At 37.9% G+C, this 17,478-nt stretch overlaps 1 protein-coding gene across 8 annotated transcripts in view; it reads right to left on the reverse strand.

Annotated features, from left to right (window-relative positions):
* LOC126457194 (sodium bicarbonate cotransporter 3) overlaps nt 1-17,478 on the reverse strand; it is a 989,834-nt gene that overhangs the window by 41,304 nt on the left and 931,052 nt on the right. The window lies entirely within an intron of this gene.

The raw sequence follows: 17,478 nt of genomic DNA on the forward strand, positions 1-17,478 counted from the left end.
CCATCTGGTGGGGAATGGCAGAACCATCTAGAATGATCCATATGTGGTATATGTATAAGGCTGCCCAACTGCAACACCAAACCAGTGTGAGCTACCCCATCAGAAGGCTGGTGTGACGTACTACAGGCTACAGGGCTTGTCAGATGTTAAGCTCATGAATATTTAAGAGGTGTGAAGTGAAAATGTGGGAAAAAGTCGCACAGAAAATGTAGCTCCCATTGGATGGCACTGAAGCTGAGCAGCCAGTAAGTGGCTGTAGTTTGCACCAAATTCTGTTACTGTCAGGCATACTGAGCCATACTGATGCTGCATTCAGGCAACCAGCAAGTGGCCATAGCATGCACTGAACTGTTGCTGAGGTTGGGGGGACCAGGTGGCAATGTAGCTTGCAGCTCCCACTATTGCCACGAGATGCCACTCAAAACTCCAATTAAATATGGATGAGAATTCTGCTAACAAGTACTGTTGGAACTGTTTAAGTAATACGAAAGAGATGATATTCAATTACCTAACACGGTACTCTGAATTCTAATCATAACTCTATGCAGATGTCTGTAAACAAAATTACTGGTGTGTCAGACAAGTCTTCTGGCTGCAGGTACCTAGTACTACTCTTGCAAAGCCAGGGAGGGTCGTTAGTACCAAATATTTCAGTGGACCATTTAATAAGTTTTTGGCATCAATATTTATAATATTGATAAAATGCTTCAGTGAACATTGCTTCTAGATGTTAGCCAAAAATAAAAATGTGCAGACTAGTGCACATTATAAAAATAATAAATCATTTTAATACAAATACCGCCAGGTTGTTACTGATCACTATCTGACAGTAACACTGCTCTTCATTGGGCTACTCTTCTTAGTTTGTTTCCCATAGTTGCTTGTGACTTCGAAATACATCTTCATTTTTCACTGACACACTTGCTTTCATAAATTTTTATTATGAAATTTGTTCAGAAATGTAACTGATATCTCCAATTCTGTTTTTCAGTGCCATTCAAGACTGTCATTTTTCCTTGTGTAGTTGATAAAATCCATTCCTGAATCATTTACCAGGTTTTCAAGTTTTAACTAGTTTTCTCCATTTCACATATCTTTTATTCTTAGTCCAACTTCTGCACTATAAAATAAACTAAAATACACTCTTAATTGGGATGTCTGGAAATTTTAAGTTACATGATTTATTCTCAGCCATTATCTATCAGTTCTTTCCAATCTGGGATAGGTTCTTGACTCTGCTGGTTACAGCATAAGCAGTTGTCAGATTAGAAAAGAGCTTTTCAGTAATGACTGAGACTATAAAATGTTGACATGTGATGTGTCTGGATCAGTAGAAGATTGTGAATTGTAGTAACCTCCCAACCAAGCTCCTTAATTGCTGCAGCTTTAATCTTGTTGGTAGTTTGTGGATTTGTTTCATCACCTTGTAAAAGTTCTTGATGCAGCCTCTGTTGTTTGCAGCAAATGTCAGCTATTACAATTACATACATAAGATGTAAATTTGCATTACATGATACCAAATGCGAATTATTATTTTCAATGGATGGTCAGAAATGTTCCACATTTTTATTGGGATTTCTCTCTTTGATGTTGGCATAAAAAGGCAAATATTCTTCTCTAAAATAACAATCTCGGATAAGGATGGTGAATATTGTTCACACGCTAAATAACAGGTACACAGTGATGCACTAATTATCACCTGTTGATTTGTACGTCATATTTCCTGGCAAAGCAGATGTCACACAATGATTGACAGAACTGATTTCCTTAAATCTCATATTGGCTGGACTGACTTAGATGATTCATCATGGATTTATGTCTTGAGATGGTCCTCATGAATAACAGACTTGTCAAAAATTACAAATTTCTATTGTTACAATGGCACACTCTTACACTGCCACTTAACAATGCATTCTCCCTGTAGAATGCAGAAATATTTTGAATGACTGCCACTAAATTTTTCTCTTCTGTTGAAATCAAAAAGAAGAACACATCTAAATGTCAGTTTTTTTGATCTGACAGTCAATTTTCTTTACCCCTTGAATATCACAAAGATTCTTCAAAGCACAAAATTTAGAATTTGTTTATAACCTTAGCTCTCAAAACAATGAATGAAATTGGTTATGGTACAAGTTAATAAGCTTTTCCAACTGAAGTCAGTATCCATAAATTTTTTTGGGTTGGAAATGACAGTATTGTAAAATGACAAATCAATGTTGCTGCTGTCATTCTATCAGAGTATCAAATACTGCTGGGGCAATGCAAATTCAACATCCTGTATTTGCTCCTATCTTGATAATTTCTTATAAGAAGTGTAAATAAAAGTCAACAATGGAAACATAGTGAGCTGATGTTCTTCACTGACTGGGATTTGAGATGGAATTTTATTGACACACATTTATAGATTAAGGAAAGAGTTATTTTTGTGACACAGTGTTGCTCCTGTGATGTTTGGTGGCTGTTATGTTGCCGGGGTCAGTACACTGTGTGCCTTCCCCTGAGTGTTAATGGCTGTGCTTTACAGGGCAACCATGCGAGTGTAGTCAGTGTCTATGCTGGTTACTGCACACAGCCAAGACAATAATTACTTACAACCATCATTAAGGTTGGTTCATGATAGTAGGCTGCTTGACTGTATTGGTCACTTCTCTTATTTTTCTTTTGATGGTAAATGACCATCTAAAGATTACACAAGCCTTCAAAAACTATACAAGTTTCTGCATTCATTTTGGTATTCTGACACTGTGGATAAACTGTGTTGTCGAAGCCATGTATGACATTTGTGCTTCTTTAGCAACATTCTGACAGTTTATTGCTCTCTATGAAGTACAATAATCTGCAGTAATCACAAAAGCAACATCTATGGCTGACCTCAAAAAGTTTACAAGGTGTACAACTTTGCTTCTGCCATTTGCCGATAGGTTGTAACAACGGTAAGTAGCGGTTGAAAGAAACAGATTGCAAATGTCAGGCAGTTAGCCTGGAACTCAGTTAACATAACCTCCTCCAAACATTAGTTGATTTGTGTCTGCATCATAAAGTTGTTCTTGTTTGAAAATGTCAGTTTACAACACTAATTCTCGTCATTTGCACGAGGTGTTACTGTTTTGTTTCAATATGAAGAAAACAGTGGCTGAGTCTCATTGAATGCTCTCAAGTACATATGGTAAGGGCACTATTAGTGAAAGAACGTGTCATGAGTGGTTTCAATGTTTCAAGAACAGTGATATTAACATCGTAGACCGCCACAGTGGTGAAAGAGAGAATGTTTTCGAAGATGCAGAATTGGAGACATTGCTGAAAGAAGACTCGCATCAAACTCAAGAAGAATTGGCACGATTAGTGGGAGTGACACAGCAAGCCATTTCAAAATGTCTCAAGGCTTTGGGCATGATTCAGAAAGAAGGAACTTGGATCCCTTGTGAGCTGAAACCAAGAGACGTTGAGCGGTGTTTGTAAACAGTTGCTTCAGTGGCAAAAACCGAAGTGATTTCTGCACCACATTGTGACCAGGGACGAAAAATGAGTTCATTATGATAACCCTAATTGCAAAAAATCATGGGGATATCCCGGCCATGACTCCACTTCAACGGCCAAACCGAATATTCAAGGCTCCAAGATCATGCTCTGCATTTGGTGGGACCATCTTGGCATCATGTACTATGAAGTGTTAAAACCAAGTGAAACAATCACAGGTGCTCATTATCGAATGCAATTAATGCATCTGAGCAGAGCATTAAAACACAAATGGCCGAAATACAGCATGAGGCACAATAAAGTGATTTTGCAGCATGACAACGCTCGACCACACATTGCAAAAGAGGTCAAAATGCACTCAGAAACATTAAAATGGGAAGTCCTACCCCACCCACCGTCTTCTCCAGACATTTCTCCCTCTGACGATCACCTGTTAAGATCAATGGCACAAGGCCTGGCTGACCAACATTTCCGATCTCATGAAGAAGTCACAAATTGGATTGATTCGTGGATCGCTTCAAAAGATGAACAATTTTTTCGACGCAGGATTTGTACACTGCCTGAAAGATGGGAGAAAGTAGTGGCCAGCAATGGAAAATACTTTGAATGATACATGTGTAACTAATTTGTTTCATTAAAGCCTCAAATGTTGGGGAAGAAATGGCGGAAGCAAAGTTGTACACCTTGTATAATTTTTTTTTTGCTGTGGTAGATTGCTTTACTGCCCATCTGGTGCAGAATTTTGCCCACGTGGTTTGTAGTTTCCTGCATGAGGGCTAGAAGAGTGATACACAATTATTCCAATTTCTCTACTCTGTAACTCATTTTTAGTGGGCATGATTATCATTGATGGTTTCTCCACTAAATCAGTTTGCTCTGAAGAGGTACGCAGCTTCTGCAGTTCCAGTTTTATGTAGTCCGCATCACATTTTGGTGAGTACTCTATTTCAACTTATGTAATATGAAACTGTTCTACTGGGGGTAGAGGTGTGATGTAATGCACAAGTATCTATAGGCGCTGATAAGCACTTTGTAGACTGTGGTCATCCTGGTGTACCACTTGGTGGCCTGTACACTTTTACATTAAGCAAGCTGTTCTTCATGAAAGCATCGAATGAATCAGCACTTTGTGCCATGCTGCTGCAATAAAAATGCTGGCTTTGTTAACTTGATATTTTTTTTGTCATATGGTGCTATGGAGAAGCGGTAAAAATTTTATGCATGGCTCAGATAACATAATAAATCTGCAGTGCCAAAATATCAGAATAAATGTAAATATGAATACACTTTCCTGCTGAGGGAAACTGCAGCTGAAGTAATCCATGTTTCTGAAATAAACTACTTTCAGCCTTACTTTAACTTTTATAGGAACATGACTGGTTTTGTGATATTGAATCACATCTCCAGGTGTATGTCTACAAGGTAGGAAACATACAATCAACAGTAAGATAAAACAAATACCTGTCCTAATAATCTATGCTCGTAACAACCAATGTGGAACGCTCATACATCAGTAAAACATTTAAGCCCTGGTATGGGAAGGGGGATGACTCAATCTCCTCAAAATAAAATACTGTTACCCGCAACATGCAGGGCATAATAGTTCAAATTGACCAGATGAAAAACTGACATGTTAAAAGCTTGTTTACTTACAAAGAACAGAGCAAAATAAGAAAACAAGAAAAAGCAAAAGCCCCAGCTAACAACACTGAAAGCCCATGGCTATGAAAACTCACTTCATATCAGGACGCGGTGGACAGCAATCTTCCAATCGCCTCACCGTGTATAGGGCTAAGTGATAGTCAGTTCGCTCATGTGTCTGTTGGAGGGCTCTTAAACTACCATACACATGGCAGGGAAAGTTACAAATATTTTCACACATATCCAAATATCATGAGAATGATTGAGGCCCCTGTTACATGGCATAATCATACAAACTACAAAATACTTCACCATACAAATCTTTTAAAACCAGATAGACCAGACTCAAGGGCAGACAGAGTTGTAGTACATTCCTAGAGAAATCATTTAAAGCCGGTTCTTGAAACTTCGTAAGCCAGCATCCTTGGGGTAGTTTACGTCAATCTTCGAGAGTCTTCCAGTTCCTTTGTATCTCTATGACATTGTGTCATCATTAAACAAACCTATGATCATTTGTGCCGCTCTTCTCTGTATACGTTCAACATCCCCTGCTAGACCTATATGGTATGGGTCCCACACAGTTGAGCAATATTTTAGAATGGATCACATGAGTGACTTGTAAGCAATCTCCTTTGCAGACTGATTGAACTTCCCCAGTATTCTACCAATAAACTGAAGTCTACCATCTGCTTTACTCACGACTGAACCTGTGTGATAATGCCATTTCATATCCCCACAAAATGTTACACCCAGGTATTTGTATGAGTTGGCTGATACCAACAGTGACTAATTGATGTTATAGTTATGGGATACTATGTTTGTTTTTCATTTTGTGAAGTGCAAAATTTTACATTTCTGAACATTTAGAACAAGGTGCCAATATTTTCATCATGCTGAAATTGTATCAAGATATGACTAAATATTTATGCAGCTTCTCTCAGGTAGTACTTCATTATAGATAACTCCATCATCTGCAAAATGCCTGATTTTACTATTAATATTGTTTGCAAGGTCATTAATATACAACATGAACAGCATGGGTCCCAACAAACCTCAGTGGGGCACACTTGAAGTTACTTCTACACCTGATGATGACTCTCTATTCGAGATAACAAGCTGCATCCTCCCTATCAAAAACTACTCAATCCACTCACAGATTTCACTTGATACCCCATATGATTGTACTTCTGACAATAAGCATAGGTGTGGTACTGAGTTAAATGCTTTTCAGAAATCAAGAAATACTGCAGCTACCTGGTTGCATTGATCCAAAGCTTTCAGTATGTTATGCGAGAAAAGTGCAAACTGGGTTGTGTTTCACATGCCTGATATTTTCAAAATCCATGCTGGTTGGCACTGAAGAGGTCATTCTGTTCAAGATACCTCACCATGTTTCAGCTCAGAATACGTTACGAGATTCTACAACAAATTGATATCAAGGAAATTGGACGGTCGCTTTGTGGATCATCACTTCTACTATCCTTCTTGTAGATGGGTGTGGCCTGTGCCTTTTGCCAAGAACTGGGCAAGATTGTTTTGTTTGAGGGATCTACACTTGATTACAGTTAAAAGAGGCGCTAACTGAGCCACAGATTCTCCATAGGACCTGACAGGAGTTCCATCGGGGCCGGGAGCTTTGTTTAATTTTAATGATTTCAGCTGTATCTCAACATCACTGACACTAATACTTATTTCATTCAGCTTTCCAGTGGTAAGAAGATTAAATTGGGGCAATTCTCCTTGGTTTTTTGTTGTAAAGGAATACTGGAAAATGGAGTTAAGCATTTCTGATTTTTCTTTGCTATCCTCATTTTCAATTCCTGTCTCTTTCGATAGGGCTTTAACACTAACTTTGGTACCACTAACAGCTTTAGATATGATCACTCGACAATATTCAGGTACAGTAGTCACTCAAGGCATCACACATCGCTCTCTTGACAACCAAATGCATTTCTACGGCATCTCTCTATCAATAGCCCAGGTTCCCGCCCATTATGAACATGTCTAACCAGTGCATGGTCAACTATTCTTTTAAACTTGAACCAGAGTTCCTCTACATGCTCCTGTCCTGTGCTGAAAGTTTCAATCTTCTCACTGAGATATGACACTACCAATTTTTTTATCTAGTTTACTGAACATACACTGTATCTTTCTGCTTGGTTTAGTTGTTCTTTGTGCTTTGGTAATTATTGTTGCCACTAACTCATCATGGTCACTGATACCAGTTTCAATGTGGACATTCTTAAAGAGATCAGGTCTTTTTGTTGCCATTAGATCCGATATTTTTCCATCATGAGTGGGAGTTCCTAAGTACCTGTTCTATATAGTTTTCAGAGAAGGCATTTAGTAAAGTTTCACAGGATGTCTTATCACACTAACCACTAACAAAACTGTAATTTTCCCACTTGATTGATGATTACAGTATGACTGGGGAACTTAAGTACAAGTGAACTGAGGTTTTCAAAGTTTTTGGTAACATCAGGAGATGAGTCTGGTGGGCAACAGGAGGAGTCAATTATCATTTTACATCAACCCTTGATACCAAGTCTTGCCCAAACAATCTCAAATGCAGCTTCAATTTCTATCTTGGTGGACCTGAGTTTCTCGTCTACTGCAACAAATACACCATCTCCATTTCCCATTTGCCTATCCTTTCGATATACATTTAAATTCTCCCTGAAAATCTCACTGCTATCAATTTCAAGTTTCTACCAGCTTTCTGTACCTAGTATTATGTTAGATTTACTGCTTTTTATGAGCACTTAAAACTATGACACTTTGTTGTGAATGCTTCTGCAGTTTACCATTAGGATTTTAACTCTCTCACCTGTGGGAGGCATTTCTTTCGATCTTACACTGATACTTCTGGGTTTCCTACAGCTATTGTTATCTGTACTGGATGGAGAATCCTCTAATCTGAAAAACCCTTGTGTGCACCCCACACACAGTCAGCTACCTGAGTGGCAGCCTGTGATGTGTACCACACACCTGACCTATTTAGGGGGAGCCTACAGTTCTCAACCCAACAGCGCAAAGGGTCATGGTCAGTTCTGTGGACAATGCTGCAAATTGTGAGCTTCATTGAAACTCCACACACAAGACTGGCCTTCTCAACCTTCTCTGCCAGTTGCCGGAATGACCCCAGAATGACCTCAGAGACCAGATGAAAGGCATCATTTGTTCTAACGAGTGCCACAACCTGCAATTGGTTGCACCCTGTTCCCTCAATGGCTGCTGAAATAGCCTATTAAATGAGGCTCCCAGGCATACACAATGAGTGAAGCTGGTGTCCTTTGCTGTCCCTTGTTGCAGTTTTCCTAAGGGGTACCATCATTCATCAAACAATTGAACTGTCGATGATTGATAGACCCCTTACCCTTTTTCATTTGCCACCTCCTGACACTGAACGAAACAGGTTTCATTGAAACAGGTGGAGTGAGCCCACTGCCTCACTTTCAGTTTCAGTGAAAGGCCTCAAACTTGTTGATTAGGGAGATAGGTACAACACCCTGAGTCCTCCGTGGTCTCTGTCCACCCTGTACAGGATGCCTAGATCTACCATTGACATGCCACCTGCAGTCATGTGACAGGTAATGACAGCTCCTGTACTTTCTGCAGAGGAGGCAGGATTCACATGAGAGGATAGTACTTGATGTAATTCTGGTACAGGTATCACAGGGACATGACTCTCTGGAGCTCTTCCAACACAACAATTCACAGCAACTGCCAATCATTTGACAGTGGCCAGGGCGATTTCCAGCTGCTTATGAAAGTCAACCAACTCATCCAGTGTTTGAGAACCGTATATGCAATGGGGCTGCATTTTGGCTGGTGCAACGTATTACAAGGCAGTGGTGAAATAACTTTAACTTAAGCCCACTGATTATCTTTTGATCTATTGAGCTAAAAAGTTGTGAATTCCCTTTAAGAATTGAAAAATGAGATTTCTATCAAGGCAAAGCAAGAACCTGTGGTAAAAATTACTAGATTCCTAATATGTTTTGATGTGAATTATAATTGTTAGTAAACGAGAAAACAGAATTAATATGTTAGTTAGAAAATCTGCTACAGTAACTAAACCACAAATGCCAATTTGCAACGAAGTGCTCATAGATTATGCAAAGGATGATGCCAGCTTCCGAAAAGTCTCAAAAACACATGTTTATTTGCACTGATATACAATGAAATTCAAGGGTGATATATTCTTTGGCTGAACTGTGAACCACAAATACTGATTTGCTATGAAAGAAATTATGTATCCGAAACACTTGTATCAGAAACTTACGAAAATATAGTTTTGTAAGCATCCAGAAATTCTCAAACTAACCTGTTTCTCACACAACTGTACAAAGAAATTAAAGAATGTTTGTTTTTAACAAGGATAGGCCTGTTCTAAAAAAATTTAAAAGAGCACAATTTAAGCCTACAATTGACGATAATAGTACTAGTTTATCACGGCACTTGCAAATGTTCAAAATTTCACAATATATCACAATACAAATGGGTATTGATACAATCAGTGAAGATTCCGCAGAAGCAATGCCAACATAAAATATGTAAAAGTAGAACTTTAAATTGGCACACGACCTTGTACACACAAAGGAAAATTCCTAATTTGGCATTTATATGTAAACAAATGTGCACACTGCATGGATTTTTCACTTAGCTGATTCTGTACACATTTATACACTGGCATGCTGAAGAAGAACATTGCAGCCTAAGTTTACCCCAATCAAAATTGCTAAAATATGCAACACCAATGAAGCACTCTTCTGACTGTTGCAGGTAACAATGCTCTTTTCTATTTATCAAACTCTAATTCACTTAAAAGCAGCCACCTTGTATGCAAAAGGGTCAATAGGACTGCAGTGTATAACAGTATCCATCATTGTACCTCTCTAAAAATCACACTCAACCTTGTATCCTATAGAGAAATTTTTAGATCTAAGTAAAGTATTTATGAGTAAGTCTGAAAGTGATATTGGTGCTCTGCTTCACACCTACACTAGTAAAATTGTACTATAGTGCAGATACATAGACAACATATTTCTACTGTACAATGGTTCTAAGAGGGAATGCTGTGATTTTGTTGATAAAGTGAATGCTATACATGCAAAGGTGCAGTTTACCAAAGAAAACAGTGAGAGGATGGTTACCTTACTTAACTTCAACAATTTCAGTATAGGATACAAGGACTGACTACAACATTTTTAGAAATGTTACAGTGACAGATACTGTTTTACACCACAATTATAATCACCCCTTTGTGTACGTGATGGCAGCTTTTAGGTCAATGTTGTCCACCTTTACAGTGTACCCCTGTCTAAGGAGGCACATGACTCAGAATTTCTGTGTATTCTGCATGTTACACATGATAGTGGATATGATTCCAATGATTAAGAATATTAATAATGGATACTGCTTAAGAAAGAATACACTACGTAAAAGCAGAGGTCAAATGGTAATGAAATCATACGACAGACATTGTAGGAAGGGGAAGATGAGTTCACTGGTTATCATAGAATACCATACTTTGGCAGGACTTAACAGAAAGTAGGCAAAAAGTTAAGGATGAAAAAGATAAAGCCAGCATTCTTCATCCCACAGAATCTTGGTCAAAGACTTGTAAATAGAGAGAAGGTAGTCTGTGAAAAGTTGACACTACTGGTGCATACTGCATCAGTTGTGACAGTTGTCCTGCCATGTATGTGGGGCAGATTGGCAGAGGTTTTGGTATTAGGTTCCTACAACACCAGAGTCTAAGGAATTCAAAATCTACTTTAAATAGCCACTTATGTGAATCTGGCCCCTCCGTAACAGGCGTAACTAATAATTTAAAAGTCCTACACAGAGAAGTAAAGGGTCAGACCTTAAACATTCTGGAAGAGATTTAAATTATTTGGAGTCTACCGTTATAACCCCAACACACCCTCAACAATCAGGCGGGGTTAACACATTACAATATACTGTCAAACTTTGATGCCTTTCAAGGACATAATGTCACAGTTGTTCAACTGCTTTGTTATTGATTCTTGACTTCCTGTTATATGCTCTTGGATCTGGTCTATTTGGTTGTAACAGCTTTGATGCTGAAGGTTTTACAGTTTATGTGGGTATGCTGCATAATGTGGGCCTCAGTTATTCTCATGATATTTGGATACAGCGCCGGCTTTACGGTGGGGCGACTCGGGCGGTCGCCCAGGGCGCCGGGGCCCAAGGGGCGCCACGTACTAAACGCATGTAAAAAAAAAAATTACAATTTACAATCACCCATTTCGCAAAACTAAAATATTATTCAGTCTCATTCAACATACGTCGCTAATCTCACGAATACGCGATGAATTCGGGGTAGCAGAAGAGAAATCATGCTGAATGCAATCTTCGTATTGTCTGCAACCATCCATGTTTGACGTGGGCTAGCACGGGCTCTACCAAAGCGCCTCTCTTATTTGTTTCAAGAACTGCAACAAGGAAGAGCCCATGCAGCCGCACCATCTCTCGTTTACAACAGAAACTACCGGTCGCTCCAAATAAAAGAAAATACAGACTGTGAAATATACATTACATTATGATTTAATTAATACGAATGTATTTATATCGAATATTTGTGACTTAATGACTCATGTACATTAATTAATAGATCATGCAATGCATGCACTGCATTCATAGAGAATTCTCCCCTAACTTACTGAAATAATACAGCGCCACACAATGTTTGTTAGACTGCATATGTTGGCAGCGCTACGATTTGCACCCGCATGTCAGTAATTGTCAGTAAGAGTTGGAGGCAGCGGTCATGTTTTCGTGGCTGAATAATTGTGAGTGAAACGAGTGCCGTGAGTGTGTCAACATTTTAATTTTCTGGTAGGTGCGAAAAACATTTTTATCTTTCAGTTCAGGTTTTTTTCTAGTTACGTCTACTGATAGGTGAATTTCTTTATTTGTTATAGATCGAATATTGTGGTCACGAAATAGAGCAGTGTCCAAGCAATAATTTGTCAAATTATTAAATCATGCCAGAAGAGAAGGAAATGATTAAAAAAAAGCTTTCTGGTTCAGAAAATCGGAAAAGAAAAGCTGAAAAAGAAAAAGTTCTTGAAGAAACTAAAAAGCACATGAATATTTATAAGTACCTTAAAGGAAATTCTAAGGCAAATACTTCAGATATTGAATCAAAAGTCCATGTATCAGCAAATATTTCTTCAGACTGTGAACAATTATACACAAAAAATATACAATCACCTATTGAAGGTGATCAAATTGACCAGCGCAGTACATCTTTGCATGAATCCTCTGATATTTCTCCAAGTCAAAATCAACACATGACATCTGTGGTCGATGAAAGTATCAACGTTCTTGCAATAAAAGAATACAATGTTTCTGATGTAGGTACGTGGCCAAAAGTACTTAATGCTAGAGATATAGATCGCATTATAATATGTGGACCCTCACAAGTATGTCTAAATAACTTTCCAAAAGATGAAGATGGGCGTCATTTCTCTTCAACTCATTACACAAGAAAACTATCAAACGAAGAAACTATCAGACGACGGTGGCTAGTTTATTCTGTATCAAACGACAGTGTCTTTTGCTTTTGTTGTCGAATGTTTGATTTAAAGTCAACTACTAATTTGACTACCACTGTGGGTTTCAGAAATTGGAAACATTTAAGTGAAGCTCTGAAACTGCATGAAAATAGTCCTAGCCACAAAAAAGCATTTACTCAATGGACTGAAGCTGAAATCAGGTTTAAAGCTGGATTAACTATTGACAAGGAAGAACAAAAGCTAATTTCTAAAGAAAGTTTACGATGGAGCAATGTGCTTCAAAGATTGATGCACATTACTTTGTATTTGGCTGAAAATAATATGGCATTCAGAGGGTTATCAGATAAATTATTTACCCCAAATAATGGAAAATTCTTAGGTCTTGTACAGTTACTGGCAAAGTTTGATCCAATCATGGAAGAGCACGTCAGACTGGCATTGAATGGTGATTTGGCTGACCATTATTGCGGCAAAAATATACAAAATGAATTAATAGAACTCATGGCATCACACGTTATGTCAAAGTATTATGCAATCATAGCTGACTGTACTCCAGATATAAGCCACAAAGAACAACTTTCGATAACTTTTAAGATGCGCCGACATAACAGAGGATGGCGTAAGTTTAAAAGAACATTCCATCTCATTTCTGCAAATAGACGATACAACCGGTGAAGGCCTCACAGAAAGCATTTTAAAAACATTGAGTGATCTTGACCTTAACATGAATGACTGCAGTGGACAGGGCTACGATAACGGCGCGAACATGAAGGGGAAAAATAAAGGCGTCCAGAACAGAATTAAGAAGTTAAATCCACTAGCTTTTTTTGTGCCATGTGGATGCCATAGTTATAATTTGGTATTGTGTGATGCGGCAAAATCATCAGAAAAATCCGTGACACTGTTCGGAATGTTACAAAAAATGTTTAATCTATTTGCTGGATCGGTAAATAGATGGAAAATTTTGACCAACCATTTGAAGATATACACCCTTAAAAATGTAAGTGACACACGCTGGGAAGCTCGAATTGATAGCGTCAAAGCGGTTCGTTATCAATTATGCGAAATGCATGACGCTTTGGTTTCCTTGGCCGATGCTACTGAACAAAACGATGCTGCGGTGTCACACGAAGCGACAACACTAGGAGGACAGTTAAAAGACTTCAGCTTCATTGTTTCTCTCGTGACATGGTATGATGTTCTGTTTCAAATTAACGTTGTGAGTAAAGCAAGTCAGTCACCCACAATCAACTTTGTCGAGTTTATGGGAATCCTTGACAAATGTTGCTCTTATTTGGAAACACATAGACAAACAGGTTTCGAACAAGCTATTGTAACAGCAACTGAACTGGCTTCGGATCTTGATACGCAGCCATTATTTAAACCACAAATGCGATTAAGACGTATTAAACGCAGGCCGGGTGAAGAGGCTGTTGATGATCAAATAACTGACCCAAAAAAGAAGTTTAAAGTAGAGTTTTTCAATGCACTGTTGGACACCGTGCACATATCCATGAAAGAAAGATTTGAACAGATGCAAGAATTTTCTGCGACGTGGAGTTTCTTGTTTGACATTAAAAAAATCAAAATAAAGAAGAACTAATACAATGCTGTTCTAAATTACAAGAAAAGTCAACTGTCAACATGAAGTCAGATATTGATGGAAATTTGCTGTGCGACGAAATTTTAGACCTGCAACACTATCTCGAAGACAGCCAGGCAACGCCTATTGAAGCCTTAAACTTCATAAAAAAGCATAATCTTCAAGAGTTATATCCCAACATCTGGATAACGTTACGTATTTTGCTAACAATACCAGTGACTGTCGCAAGCGGCGAACGCAGTTTTTCCAAACTGAAGTTGATAAAAACGTACTTGCGGTCTACAATGTCTCAAACAAGACTAACCAGTTTGGCCTCACTGTCCATTGAAAATGAAGTTGCAGAAAACCTGGACTTTGCTAATCTGATCAGAGACTTTGCCGACAGAAAAGCGATAAAAGTAAAATTTTAGTCGTTTATAATTGTTTCTCATTAGGCGTAATATGTTTTGTGTTCAGATGACTGACAGAAAATATAGGTTTATGGCTTACAGTTATATTAAATTCAATAAAAATATGGTACCCAATTCAAAATTAGTGTTTTTTCGTTATACATATTACCTCCTATATATAAAAATCAATTGTTGTGTGTTAGTCTCACCAAAACAAAGAAATGGGTTGACCAATTTGAATAATTTTTGTTTTGTTTTGTTCGCTTTAGTACAGGGGTGCGTCAGAAAAGAAAAGAAATATTTGGGATACACGAGCCTGTTTCAACCACATTTTACGCATCTTTTCTTTGTTTGGAACACGCAAAAACAATTTTCTGGGGTTGTTGTAGATGCACAGTGCAGTACTACGCAATATTTTTAGACAATTTCCCAAAACGTGAATGCCCAAACAATATATCACTGCTATACTGACTGTTACGGCAGCGACAGCAGCATGCTGGACTGACGTCACAGGCTACACAAGACTCACATGGAGCGTCTTAGCGGGCTTTCAGATTATTTGGATTTCATTTCCATTTAAAAAAATAAAATACTCAAATTTACGATGGAAAAAACCATGTTATGACCATAAGATGACGCCATTAACCACTTAAGACGATTTCTAGAAAACAGTCCAATACCGTGTTGCAAAGCACTGCCAGGTTCACTATTTATACAATAAAGGGCGCCAACTGGACGACTCGCCCGGGGCACCTGGATGGCTAAAGCCGGCCCTGTTTGGATACATGTGAAAATGTTTGTAACTTTCCCCACTTTGTATATGGTGGCACTAGTGCCCTCTGTGACACACATGAGCACATCGATTATCAGTGTCACCCTGCAGGGTTGGGCATTTGGAAGGTTGCTTCCTGGTAGGAAATGAGTTTTCTTAACTGTGGGTTTTCAATGTTGCTAGCTGGGTTTTTACCTTTCCTTGTTTTCTTATTTTGTTCTTTTCATTGTAGGCAAATGAGGTGAAAAACTGTTTTCAGCTGGTCAATATGAACTGTGACGCCTGCTTGTCGTGGGTAACAGTATTTTATTTTGAGGAGGTTGAATCCCCCTCCTTCCTTATCAGAGGTTAAATGTTTTACTGACATATGAATTTCATATTGGTTGTCATAAGCACAGATTATTAGGAAAGGTATCTGTTTCTTATCATAATGTCAATTATGTGTTTCCTCTCTCGTAGATGCACACTCAAAGATTTGATCTGAAATCATAAAACCTTTCCTGTGAACATTCATACACAACTGAAAGTGGTTTAAATATCAATAGCTTGAGGAGGTTACATGTTACCTAGGCAGTGTTGTATCTTAGAAAGAAAGATATGAGAGGAGAGCAAGTTAGTCTAGTGGACCACCAATATGAACAATAATGATGGCTACAGTCTTCTGTCATCTATGTTTCAAGCTGCAACATGTATACAGACAGACTGCACCACAAAGTTTGTCTCATAACATCTGGCTGTAAACATTTCTGCAAAGGAAAACATTGTACTGATCCATCTCAAGCACGAGTGCAGTGTCACATCACAAAAATTGCTCCTCCTGATTCACCAAAGTGAGCTACTAAAATTCCCTTGTAAATTATAATCAATAATGACAAACTCAACTGAGGAAAGTAATAACTTATAGGACACAACTGTTGATCACAGCTTACTGTCAGGAGCAGAAATGTTCAGTATTGCCAATAGATACATAAAAACAAAAGTTTTGACTCTGTTCTAGCTTTCAAAACAAACAGTTCCAAAAACTAGGATAGTGTTGCCACATTTACTTTTATGTGTTCGAATTTGCAGTACTAAATATTTTACCTCAAGAAGGTAAATAATGACCAAAAATTTTGTCTAACAATTTATTTATCAATAAAAAAAACATTAGTTACTATCCTACCACTCCTGATATTCAGCCATACTGCAAATATTATTTGTGTGGCTTTTAAGGAATTATAGGGCCAGAGTGAAGATATATACTAAAGTTAATGTCGCATTACCTCAGTAATTACTTACACTGATGAAGGTCACTCTTTGAAACACTGATTCATTAGTTTATGAGGTCTGTAACCCCAAAGATTTTTTGGTATACTGAATATTTAATAATGAATAAAGGTGTTAATAACTTACATATTACTGTAACAGAATGAGAAAAGTATAAATCTTGGAAGCGTAGTTCACCAAGCTATAATTGATATGCCAAGAAATGAAGCTTTCAGAGAGGCTTCATTCAGTCATTTTCCACTCAGCACTACTTCAAATATCTTCACCAAACAAAATGCTGGGATTTTAGTCTTTCAGTTCTTTGTAACTCAGAAAACAGTACATTTCCTTGAAAGTTAATCTAGTTCAAAAGTAATTTTTACAATACAGATTAGACCAGTCGAATCATATCACTTAATCATCCATAAGTGCACTGCAAATCCTTATTAAGGTAGTTCTGCATGCTTAAGTACCACTACTCTTTGTATTCAAGTCCATTGCAATAAGTTAAGCCAAATTGTGGTGATTGTAAGTAAATGCTGAGTATGATAGCTATAACACTCACAGCTGTAATTACAGTAATAAGCTCCAGTTCTTTGGGACATGAGAACTGTTTACACATCCTATCCAACTGAAAGACCTCTTTTATCTCAGGATATTTTACTGATAATGTATTCATTTTACTGATAATGTATTCAAGAAAACATGTTAAAATAATAAGTTAATAACTGTTCTTCATATACATGTATACATCATAATAATATCAAATAAGAAACAAGGTGCTGAGGCTAAAACAAAAAATTG

This window comes from Schistocerca serialis, chromosome 2 (assembly GCF_023864345.2).
Source record: "Schistocerca serialis cubense isolate TAMUIC-IGC-003099 chromosome 2, iqSchSeri2.2, whole genome shotgun sequence".
Taxonomy (NCBI): Eukaryota; Metazoa; Arthropoda; class Insecta; order Orthoptera; family Acrididae; genus Schistocerca; species Schistocerca serialis.